The sequence below is a fragment of the Pogona vitticeps genome, chromosome 5 (assembly GCF_051106095.1).
Source record: "Pogona vitticeps strain Pit_001003342236 chromosome 5, PviZW2.1, whole genome shotgun sequence".
Classification (NCBI taxonomy): domain Eukaryota; kingdom Metazoa; phylum Chordata; class Lepidosauria; order Squamata; family Agamidae; genus Pogona; species Pogona vitticeps.
The window spans coordinates 15,776,550-15,789,265 of NC_135787.1; the positions used below are offsets into that span (position 1 = coordinate 15,776,550).

Here is a 12,716-nt window from a genome sequence, read left to right on the forward strand (position 1 = left end):
ATACTCTGGATTGGAGCTAATATATGGAAAAATATAACAGTAAAATTGGCGCAGACCATCATTGATTGATTGATTGATTGATTGATTTGATTTGTACCCTGCCTGTCTGGACTACCAGACTATTTATTTATTTATTTATTTATTTATTTATTTATTTATTTATTTATTTATTTATTTATTTATTTATTGGGTTATGAGATCTATTCGCTTGCTATAATGACAATTGTAATGGGCAAAATGATTATTTACCACTGAGCCTCATGGCACAGTGGTTAAACCGCTGTACTGCAGCTAAAACTGTGCTCACGACCTGGGGTTCAATCCCAGGTAGCCGGCTCAAGGTTGACTCAGCCTTCTATCCTTCCGAGGTCGGTAAAATGAGTACCCAGCTTGCTGGAGGGGCAATGTGTAGCCTGCATAATTAACTTGTAAACCGCCTGGAGAGGTGAAAAACTCTTGAAGCACTATGGGGTGGTATATAAGCAGCATGCTTTGCTTTGCTTGTTATTGCTATTGGAGGAAAAAACACATCAGTTTTGAACCTATGGGCCAAGATCTTTATTAATGCAGAAGAGACAGCAGGAGAAAGATGCTAATGATGTCAGGGTTTCAGTGTATTTATTTGCATTACAAACCCAATTAACAAGAGTTCCTTTAAAGCCTTATGTATAGAAGTTGCCCTTCTTTGTATATATTATGTGTTGTAATTGAATGCTACTTGATTCTAGTTTTTATAATACTTGTGAATTATTTCAGTACAAATGTCATTTCCATTACATTGTGAACCTCCTCTCCCTTTTTATGTAATAATCATATTAGCTGAACTGTGAAAAAAATATTTATCTGGGAACAGAAACTGTGTCCTTAGAACTGTGAAATACCCAGTGAAACATATAGGAAACATTTTTGTCTGCTAAAAGCACAATACCCAATACTAACTGTTCCTGGCAATAATTTGGTCCCAGGGCTGTGGAACAACTTTTCTTTGGAATGAAAGATTTGCTGCTTTTTCTTTGAACATTGCTATTTCTTTGGCCCTGAGAGAAAGAGAAGCAACTGAAAAGCTGGCTTTATAATGTTGTTTCACCTCCTCCAACTGTGATATGTGAATCTTCACTTTTCATACTTGTGAGGATGAGAAACAAGATGAGAAGAGCCCCCCCCCCGTGCTATCAACTGGAGTTCCCTGACTGAAAAAAAATTTTTTTGCACAATTTGCTGCGTTGGGTAACGGCTTCCGCTTTGTTCTGTAGACTTTTCAAGAATTGGGAGCATTGGTGGGAGTGTCTGTGATTTTTTTTCCCCTTGTCTTCTGGATGTGTGCTTTTTCTTCTCAGAAGGAAAGGATGGTAATTTTGCACAGAGTCATTTGGTGCATTTTTCTCATTTCCCTTGAAAAGTGGTGGGGGAAGCCCATTCTATTTCCCTCACAGGTGAGGTGAGGAATCTTGCAAGGCTTTAAAAAGTGTCCCTCATTGTTGTGTTGAGACAGCATGAAATTAGTGAGAATACAGACATTAGCAAACATTCTTCACAACTTTAGCTCTGATTGAGTCGTAGCCCCAGCAAATTGCAGGGGTAAGAGAAAAGAGAAATATTTTGACCCCTCCCACTGCCAACTGCCATTCTGCTGCTGTGGCTCCTCCCTCCCTCAGCTGCCAACAACCAGCATCCAACTTGGTGAGTTCTCTTTCCCTCAACTGCCAACAACCATTCTGCCAGAGTGTACAACAGGAACAGAATAGGACCATTCTACTGCAGTGGTTCTCAACCTTGGGTAACCCAGGTGTTCTTGGACTGCAACTCCCAGAAAGCCTGGCCAAAACAGCTGGTGGTGAAGGCTTCTGGGAATTGTAGCCCAAGAACACCTTAGTTTTGCAAGGCTGGGAAAAACTACCTACAGGCTCAGCTGGAAGACCAGCAACTTTTGATTCTTCCACTCTTGAAACTCTTTTTTTTTTCCCATTGCTGCTGTTTGTAATGAAGAACTCAAACCTGATTTAGATTGTCTCCTGCTTCGGTTCCTTCTGTGGTCATGTCTTTTAGATCCGAAGTCTTGAGGGCAAAGCCCGATCTGTTATTGGTCTTGGTAAGCTTCTTTGTGAGGCTTTTTAGCTGAAGAGCAAAGTAACATTTCTTAAAATGAACAACCAATGCTCTCTCATATCTATTTTGTTTGTTTTTATATTGTTCTTCATTGTACTTTCATTGCCCTTCCTCACTTTGAACATTCTGGCAAAGTGACATATACATCTCAAAAGTGAATATATTGGTTAAAAGCCTGTTTGTGCAGCTTTGTGACATATGGCTGGTGACATAATCAGCCATGATAATTTTTCAGAAATTTTAAAAAAACACACACAATTCTCCCCAACGCTAAATGTCCCAAGGCTTCATATGGGAAAGCCATTGGGTGCGGTAGGGTTGAGAGGAGGAGAGAATTTAATTTCTGAAAACTGCAGCTGCCAAGATGACTTCTCTCTCTCTCTCTCTCTCTCTCTCTCTCTCTCTCTCTCTGATTCCTTAATTATTGAAAATCACTGCCACCAGTGAGAATCAGATTTTTTTATTGTTTTTGAAAAATTACAATGGATGATGATGATACTATCAGCTGTACATAGTATAGCTCTGTGCCGGCAAACCTGTTTGGACCCGAGTGCCCAAACTTGGGGGGTAGAAACCAGATGTGGCAGCGACAGTGGGAATCCCAGGCACGGAGGTGCCTCAAGAGCCCACTCTGGAACTGCCGCCAGCACCAGCTGCTCCGGATCATGGCCCACAACCTGTTGGGGCACCATCACTGCTGCCGTGCCCGTCTTCTCAGGTTTCTCTGCGGGGGGTGGGGAAGGGGAGTAGTAATCTGGCGACTTATGGCTTGTGTGCCCGCAGAGAGGGCTCTGAGTGCCAGCTGTGGCATGCGTGCCATAGGTTTGCCATCACTGGTATAGCTACACAAAGAGAGTTACTTAAAGGCTTAAGAGATTACTTTTAATGCTGACATCTGTGTATACATGTGCATGGGTGCGCACATTTTCTGTTTCATACACATGTGTCCACTTATATTCTCTGCTTATTCCATGCAACATATCCATCAATCCTTTGTTCAGACAACACTGTACCTCTTGCAACTCCTGTAGCCCGAATCCACTAGCAATTTAATATAAAGGGTTGCTTCTTACTCCAGTCCAGGCCAGTAAAAACAAACAAAAGGACTTCAGAAGAAACCTGTTTCTAGAAGTTGACAGATGGAACATTAATGCTGAGCAGTAGATTAATGTAACCATGACACTAAGTAAGAACAGAAGATAGTGAATCTTTTCTCCATAAAAGAATTTGTCCGGAAATATTCCTGACTTTCCTGTCCTCACTAAAGAGTACAACTTTCATCCCAAAAAGTGAAAACAGGAAAGATTCAGAGAAGCATGTAGTATTCTTAGAATTTGGGGGTGGGGAGGGGCAGTGTTCAATGTTCTTGTGTTTTGCTTTGTTAATAAACTCGGGTTTCTTGGACAAATGTCAAGTATCTCTTTAAGACATGCTATTAAATACCAATCAACCAACACAATAATTACACATTAGAGAGTAAAGTAAATCATGTTCTTGTAAGTGCTAGTTTACTGAACTAATTAGTACTGTAATATGTTCCTAAATAAGTTCTAATGATATGGCTGATCATGCAGTCTAAAATACAGTTAAATGCATTTCGGTGAGATTTTATTTAGTTTAAGCTATTAGACTGCTTGTGAATTCAGAAGGATTTTTTTGTGATGCTCCAGGATGTTACCAGGAAGTCTCTCTCTCTCTCTCTCTCTCTCTCTCTCTCTCTCTCTCTCTCTCTCTCTGTGTTGATGTGTACAAAGGGGAAATCTCACACATCTCTGACTACAGTGGGGTCTTGACTTAAGAACGGCTCGAGTTAAGAACATTTTGACTTAAGAACCACTCTCATAGGAAAATATTGACTTAAGTACTTAGATTTGAGTTAAGAACTGAAAATAACCCACGTGGGAGGCAGGGAAAGTGCAAAATTTGAACTTTCAGTTAACTGTTGGCCAGTGAAAAGGGTGCCTGTCTGCTTCCTCACTCCTCCTAGCGTTTAGAGAGTGGATTGGGAGACAGTCTTCAGACTGCCTGGTACTTGTACTGCCTGGACTGTCTTTTCCCTGCCTTCCCTGAACCTTTCTTGACCTAAGAAAAAAAGAAACAAAATATCCCCCTCTCGTGGTCGAAGGCGGAATAGCAGCTTCCCATTAGTTTCTATGGACGGAAAAGAGCAGATACGGATCAAATGGTTTTCAAGGCATTCCTATGGGAAATGCAGATTTGACCTGAGAACTTTTTGACTTGAGAACCGCCTTCTAATACGGATTAAGTTCTCAAGTCAAGACCCCACTGTAGTCTGATTTTAAATTGTGGATTCTTGTCACATTTGAACTATTGCTCTTCAGGCATAGGAAGAGGAGGAAACGGATCAAAGCAACCTTTGCAAAGGCAGCGGGGCTACAGGATGATTTGGGCTGGGCTCTCCCCCTCTTCCTATTCCTCCACAGGTATATATATATCTGGCGAAGATACTGGCGTTATGAATAGTAACATTTCCCCCCGAGGGTTGAATTTCTTAGTTTTGATGGAAATCTCAGAAATGTACAAAGATTCCCTCCCACCCCAACAAATGTGTAGTGGTACAAACTCTTCAATTAAATATGTATGTAATAAAAGGTCATCAAAACATACAGTGGAGTATAAGCCAGAATCTTGAAAATGATGTCTCTGTATATTCAAAAGTGTATTTTCCTGCACAAATTATAATTCTGAATATCTTTGGGTATTTTTTTTTAATTAATTTCACTGTAATGCTGACTGCACCATGTTATTTTCTTTTGCAACAGTACATCTGAAGGACCCAAAGCTCTTTAGATATGATCTCTCTTCTGATTATGAAAGTCAGCATTAACCTTTTCCATTGGGATGCTTTTTTGATAATGTAAAACTGATATAACTATGCCCTTTGTGACTGTAGTGAAAGATGGCAGAAAATAGACAAGGCATGATAGGATGTAATTCATTTGCTAGTAATGGTGCTATTACAGTAATTACAGTTTTGTCATTGTGCCTCTGCAGTGTTTAAAGAACCTGGCCTGTGGCTTCATTGCAGATGTATAAGCAACTAATCCTTTGAGGATCATTTCTAGTCACATTCAGTTCATATTTGCTTAAAGAATGGAATGAAAAACAGAATTTCTGTAATAATTATTTATTTTGCAAATGATCATTATCAGTTTAATTTTTTCTATTATCAGAGTAAAACGTAAAGTGAAAATAAGGACCAGTTAAACATGTTCTCTTTTTATGTGTGTATCTATCTATCTATCTATCTATCTATCTATCTATCTATCTATCTATCTATCTATCTATCTATCTATCTATCTATCTATCTATCTATCTATCTATCTATCTATCTATCTATCTATCTATCTATCTATCTATCTATCTATCTATCTATCTATCTATCTATCTATCTATCTATCTACATACTTTAATATGTACACTATATGCATACACATTTCAGGATTTTCCCTGTAAAGGGCAAAAATGTCTTAACTGTTAGAGCAGTAAGACGGTGGAATCTCATGAGTGAGTACTCCAATGCTGGAGGCTTTCAAGAGAAAATTGGACACCCATCTGTGAGATCTGCTTTGATTTGGATTCTTGCGTTGACCAGGGGGTTGGACTCTATGGCCTTATGGGCCCCCTCCAGCTTGATTATTCTATGATTCTCTAATAAACAGATCAATATACTATGGCCAACATCCAATCAGTGATGCACCTGTGGAGTGGAAGATTGCGCTAGTACTGTACTGGTGGAAATAAAGTTGTAATCTGATTCTGGACTGTTAAAATTTCTTGCTGTCTTATTTTCCTGCCCAAAGGTCCTCCTAAGTGCGACCCTTCCCTTTCCAGCATTCTCTCTATCATAGCATCCCACCTAGCTACTTGGGAGAGGGAGCAGTGTGTCAGGAAGGAACAACAGGTTCTGCTGGCAAGATCTGCTCCTTTTTTTTCCAGAACTCTGTACTTATCTCTCCTTTTTCATTTTGTATCATCTCTCCTAGATTGTAAGTAATTTTCATTGAAAAGCATTTCTTGTGCTGGGGCAGGACAGTGGCTTTGGTACAGAGAAGGGGAAGGATGAAAGGAAGACATTTGCAGTGGTGTGAAGGCTAACTGCAGAGCTGACGACATGCATCTCTCCACAGAGTGTTTCAGAGTCATTTCAGCAACATAGAAAGGCCAGAGGTTTCCTCTAACTTCTAAAAACTTGTGGGAGGAAACATTGTTTTAAATATCCTAGCCACAGATCCTTTAGAGCTTTCAAGATCAAAACACATTAGCTCTGAACCATACCCAGGCGCAAACAGACAAGCTGTGCCAGTCTTTCAGAACCTACCTCAGAAGCCTGCCATTAAGGAAAGTCCAATTAGCAAACAAGGGTCAGGTCTTTTTAGTTGTGATGCTGTTCTTTGAAATTTCCTTCAAAATATTTAGCTGCTTCTTTGGTGATTTGTTTGTTTGTTTTTTAATTGTAAAACCCATTCTATCCTGCCAAGTGTTTTCTTGATGTGTGATTGCTGGTTTTGTGTGTGTGTGTGTGTGTGTGTGTGTGTGTGTGTGTGTGTGTGTGTGTGTGTGTTCGTGTGTTCGTGTGTTCGTGTGTTCGTGTGTTCTCCTGCTGTATTATGAATAGTTTGACTTGCAAAGTTCTGAGTAATAAAGTAGTTCTTTTTCAGGATCCATTGAGGGCCCTTGCCTAATATGTATGAAAAAAAAATCATTAAACAGTAATGCAGCTGTAGTTTCCTTGCAGTTGCATTATGTACCGCATGCTGCTTTTGAACGTATTTTCAAAGGCAGACCCGCATAGCAGGGTGGATAAAAATAAATTATTTTTTAAAATGAATTGATTTAAATCATGATTTAAAGCATCATGTAAAGAAAAATGATTTTTATTGAAATCCTTAAAATTGGTTTATCAAAAGTTTAATGATCAAAAATATGAGTTTTTAATTTAAATTGTGATTTAAATCAAATCCACCGCAACACATAGATCACAATAGATGCACACAATGAATCAGTTGTATCTATGGAAGGGAAATAGAGGAGAGAAAAACTGAAGACAAAACTTTATAAAAAAACAAATACTAAAGACACTCCCCTGCACCATAACACAACATTTATAGATCTGGCTCAAGCCTTTAACTTGGTGTGCAGAAAAGGTCTGTTGAAAATTGTGATGTCCTGAAAATGTCCTTGACTCACATTGTTTGAGAATTCTATGAAGGTATAAAATTCACATCACTGATAGCAGTATTGTCTCTGATCCTTTCCCCGTTACCAGCAATGTAAAATAAGGCTGTGTCCTTGCTCAAACTCTTTTCAAACTTATGTTTTCTGTTTGCTGTGGGATACTTACCAGGAAGAAGACACTGGTGGTTAACATTTGATGGAAAACTGTTAAATCTGCGGCATCTTCAGGCCATAACTAAAGTCTCATTTTACACAGTGCATGAGCTCTTGTTGCTGATGATTGCATTCTTAATGCCACCACACTTCTGGATGTGCAAACAGATCTTGGTCAATTTTCCTCTACCTGTAGCTATTTCAGCTTGAAGATCAGTACTGATAAGATCGTGGTGACATAGCAGCTTTTTGTGGTGAATTGGTTCATGTATCTTAGAAGCCCTGTCCCTGCTGCATTCTCACTGATGATGAAAAAGTGACCCCATAAATCTCTAAAGCCAGCATTTGCCTTTGGAAGGCTTTGATCATCTGTGTGGCTTGACATGGAACCATTCTCTCCATGAAGATGAAGATGTATAAAGCTGCTGTTCTGTCATCTCTGCTTGATGGAGAAGAGACTCAGACTGTCTATCAATGCCATGCAAGAAAGCTCAATCACTTTCACCTTGCCTACATTCAGACTATACTCTATATCAAATGGCAGGATAAAGTTGATGAGAAATATTTTTACAGCTCTGACACAATGTCAACTTCAGTGGTCTTGTTAGGATGTCAGATGAATGTCTCCTGAAGTATCTTTTCTGTGGAGAGTTTGCTCCACGTGTTCAGCTGTGTTGTGGACAAAAAAGTTTATTCAAGGAGGCACTGAATGTACTTATTTTATTTATTTTAAATATTTTAATCTTGCCTTTCTTCTTGAAAAGGACCCAAGGCAGCTTATAACAATGAAAGACGATATTTAAAGTTGAAAACATTGAGTATACATTGGTCGTTAACAACATTAAAAGACAATATTTAAAACTATGAAACAATGAATACTGAGGCATTTTACACCATTAACAGGCAATATTTTGCAGGCAATATTAAGTACAGTGGTGCCTCACATAACAAGCGCACCGTTTAACGACAATCCATTTTTTGGGATTGCTAATGCGATCGCATACCGATGCTTTCTATGGCTGAAAATCGCTTTGCGACGATCGGTAAGCGTTTTGCTTACCGATTTTCGCATAGTGATTTTTTTAAAACAGCTGATCGGCGGTTCCAAAATGGCTGCCGGACGCCCAAAATGGCCACGCACAGCGTTTTTGCGCCCTGCCCTCGCTTACCGAGGGCGTGAAAATGGCGGCCGGATGGGGAAACATCGCAGAATGGTGAGTTTTGGGCCCCATTGGAACCAATGGGTTTTTCCAATGGGTTTTTCCGTTCCGTATAGCGATGTTTCCCCATAGCGACGGTTAATCCGGAATGGATTAACCTCGCTATGCGGGGCACCATTGTATACTTTTTTAAAAAGTCACTGAAAAATTGAAAACATAAGTAGTGCTAAAAATTCAGTCAAAGCAGTAAATGCATAATTAACTAAAAAATCCCACTTAGGCAGCCAGTAACTCAGGGAAAGCTTGTCTGAAGAGAAAAGTCTTTGCCTGCTTGCAGAAGGATATCAAAGATGGGGCCAACCTAGCTTCCCATGGGAGGGAGTTCCAGACTTGGAAGGAATTTAGTATTGACTGTGTCAATTTAGAAGCTCTCATTGAAGATCAACATGTCTGGCCAAGTTTGATCCCCAGTGGCTGAGATAATGAGATTATGTGCATATTTTCATGTTTTGACAGTCTTTTATGAAAAATTCACCAAAATTGTGTTTATGTTAATTTTGTGTGGCAAAGAAAAATATGTAGTTTACATAGAAAAATATTTATCTGCTAGAAAACACCTAGGTGACATATGGTTGAATATGCAAGACGTCGGTTCTGCTTCTTAGCCAAGACAAACTTTTAAAAATCTCACGTTCTTTCCAATAAATTGAAGAAGAAATGTAAGAACTTTGGGAAGTTCTGAATTGTAGTGTTTTGAATTATCATCCATTCCTACACATGTCATTGAACGTATCTGTGTATAAATATATTGGTGAATAAGGACACGTATGTAATAACGGCTGAAATCCAGTTGTTTAGCATAATAACTAGACTAGCCCCATTGAATTAGTGAGATTTTGGTGAATCCGAATTGAAAGTTCAATTGATTGAACTCTAGTTGAAACTTAATATTTTGAACAGAATGGGATTTTTGTAAATCTACGGCTTCGAGCCTTTGAAGTCACCCAGAATCCTACAGGGAAACTTCAGAAACGGGGAAGCCTTCTGCTTCCCAGCCAGAGTGCATATGTTGGAGTAGACAATGGCAACAGAAGGATCTCTCTTTTGCCTTCTTTTTCCATTCCCAGAAATCTTGGGAGACATACATAGTTTTGACTGCTTCAAAAAAACTATTTTGTTTCCCCACAATCAGTGAACTTCCAGATCTCCTCAGCCTTCCTATTTAGCCATGCGTTTTGTATCTCTCACAGCTTCAACTTCAGCTCGTGACCAGTTTTGTTGAAAACAGCTTTATTGGCAAGTGATTTGTTGAACTGATATACTTTATGTTCCGTGTAGTTGCTACAGGAAATACTAGGTTATCAGTGGCAGGTTTTATGCGAGGAAATGAAGTAGAGTACAAACTGAGGACAAAAAGAGGCATTCTAAGAATTATTTGTTATTGTGATTAAATTTAGTAGTTGGGAGAGATGGTGAATAGAACATGCAGATCAGATAGTCCTATGCAAGGTGACACTTAAGGAATAGCAACTCTTTGGATGCCACTTTGTACCTGGGGAGGTGACTTAGTAAGCAAAAGCTATACTTAAGTACAGGATAAGCAAGCAGTGATTCAATTATCCCAGCAGGATGGCTAATTAGCATAGGTTGCTTTGGCTTTTATTATGTTAGATATCAGACCGCAGGGAACTAGATAGCATCCATCATTTCCTTCCAGAGTCACTGAACAGCTGTCATGGAGTAAAAGCTCTTAGATGTTTTATATTAAATAATGCTGACCACTTTATAGGCAAGTTCACCTCTTTGGTGTGATGAAAAAAAATTACCATGTTTATGGTTCCTGCTTTTAAATGCAACCTCATTCCCTTTGAAGATGGTATGTTATCTGTGAGATGGTAGAAGCGTAAGATTTAATAAAAAAGGACAGAAAATAGGCTATATATTATATAAATGAAGGCAAAAATTGACAAATCTCAATTTCTGGTGCCACAGGTACAGATATAGAGGCAGATAATTTACACATGCGCTCATGTGTTATTATATTTGGTTAACCACAACTAAAATAAAGTTTTTCTCAATTATTTTCTTTCAGAAATAGGAATCAGGTGGCTTACAATCCTGACACCCAATGTGGTATAGTGGATAGAGTGATTGACTAGGACTCTGGAGACCAGGGTTTAAATCCCCTGGTAAAACCACTCCTTAAATATCTCACTATACAGTATAGCCCTATAAAGGTTGCTATAAGTCAGTCTGGACTTGATGGTACAGAACAGCAGTCTTAAAACTCTTTGTTGTTCTTGTTGCTACTGATAGAACATTTTTAAAAATGTTCCTTGGGAGAATTGCACCTCCAAGGGGACATACTATTTCCCTGTTCTCCAAGGTCTTGTTTAATTAACAAAATGAAAAGAAAATGATATGAATTAATATAAACACCGTTTTTTTCTTCAGACAGGAAGTCTTTCCTTCTAAATTGGAACTATTGATTGCTCAGGTTAAAGGGCCTGATTTCACACACACCCAAAGGGTTCTGGGCCCAGAGAAATTGGTCCCCAGAATTTTAGGTCTGTTTTATAAGAGTTATATTGATTGCTATGTAAATACACAGAAGGGTAGTTTCATTTGTATGGTAATTTTCAGTTGTATAGACTTTGTGCACCCTCTCCAGTGGTCAGAAACCTCTGAAACATAGGTAAAGCATGCTGCTTATATACCACCCAATAGCGCTTCAAGCACTCTCTGAGCGGTTTACAAGTTAATTATGCAGGCTACACATTGCGCCCCCCCAGCGAGCTGGGTACTCATTTTATTGACCTTGGAAGGATAGAAGGCTGAGTCAAGCTTCAGCCGGCTATCTGGGATTGAACCCCGAGTCGTGAGCACAGTTTTGGCTGCAGTACAGCAGTTTAACCACTGCACCATGAGGCTCTACTTAGCCATCTAACTTCAGGGTAGTGGTGAAGCTGGAATTGAGGGCAGCATAGAGTACTGTATTTAATCTGATTTGTCTAATTAAGATATCTCTTAATGGTATGGCCCTTAGTAGCTACAGCATCCCAGCATTATGTTGCTTGGATGAATATGAAAATATTTGCACAAAATATTAAAACATACATTTTTTTTGGTTAGTTGAATTTTTTTGGAGTTTTCAAGTGCTGCTTGATTTCAGACATGCATAGAAAGTTGTAGAGCTTTGTTGCATGGGATGAAAGATGGACTCAATTTGAAAACTAGACTGACTGAGCTAAGAAGACATGCCATTTAAAAAAATCAAATTGATCTAAAATCATGATTTGATTTTTTAAAATTGATTTTTTTAAAAAATTTGAATCATCATCTGATTTTTAAAATTTAGATCAATCAAATCCACCCTGCCCTTAGAAGATCAGATTTGACTATAGCTGTGCCAAATATTTCTCCTGGTGGAATTAATTAATTTTTAATTAATTAGATCAAGACGAAAGAAATTCAAAGGAAGAGAAATTCTCCTGAGGGCGTGTAATAGAAAGAAAAGAAACAATTATGCAGAACTCTTAGACACTGCAGTGTCCAAAATACCAAGCAAAAGAAATTTCAAAGGTCTTAAATGGATTTTTATAATGGCAGGAAAAATTGGATGGTTTCATGAAGACATAAAATTAAATTTTTATAAAATTCATAAAATTTTCATTAAATTATTATTCATCCGCTAATTAAAAAATTAGGGGACGAACGATAATAAAGCAACATTTTTGCCTTCCCCCCCTGAAGCTGCGCTTAATGTTGCTGTCCCTAATGTTTTAATACCTGGTACAGTGGTGCCGTGCTTAACGACGATAATCCGTTCCAAGAAAATCACTGTTAAGCGAAAACATCATAAAGCAAAATTAAAAAGCCCATTGAAACGCATTGAAAACCATTCAATGCATTCCAATGGGCTAAAAACTCACTGTCCAGCGAAGATCCTCCATGCAGCGGCCATTTTTGGTGCCTGTATAGCGAGGAATCCGTCCCTAAGCATAGCGAGGAGCCATTTTAAGCACCCGGTGGCCATTTTGAAAACCCGACGATCAGCTGTTTTTGATCGCCGTAAAGCGAAAATCAGTTCCTGAAGCA

At 38.8% G+C, this 12,716-nt stretch overlaps 1 protein-coding gene across 4 annotated transcripts in view; it reads left to right on the forward strand.

The window, feature by feature from the left end:
- CCSER1 (coiled-coil serine rich protein 1) overlaps window positions 1–12,716 on the forward strand; it is an 833,168-nt gene that overhangs the window by 217,627 nt on the left and 602,825 nt on the right. The gene's annotated exons all lie outside the window — the stretch shown is intronic.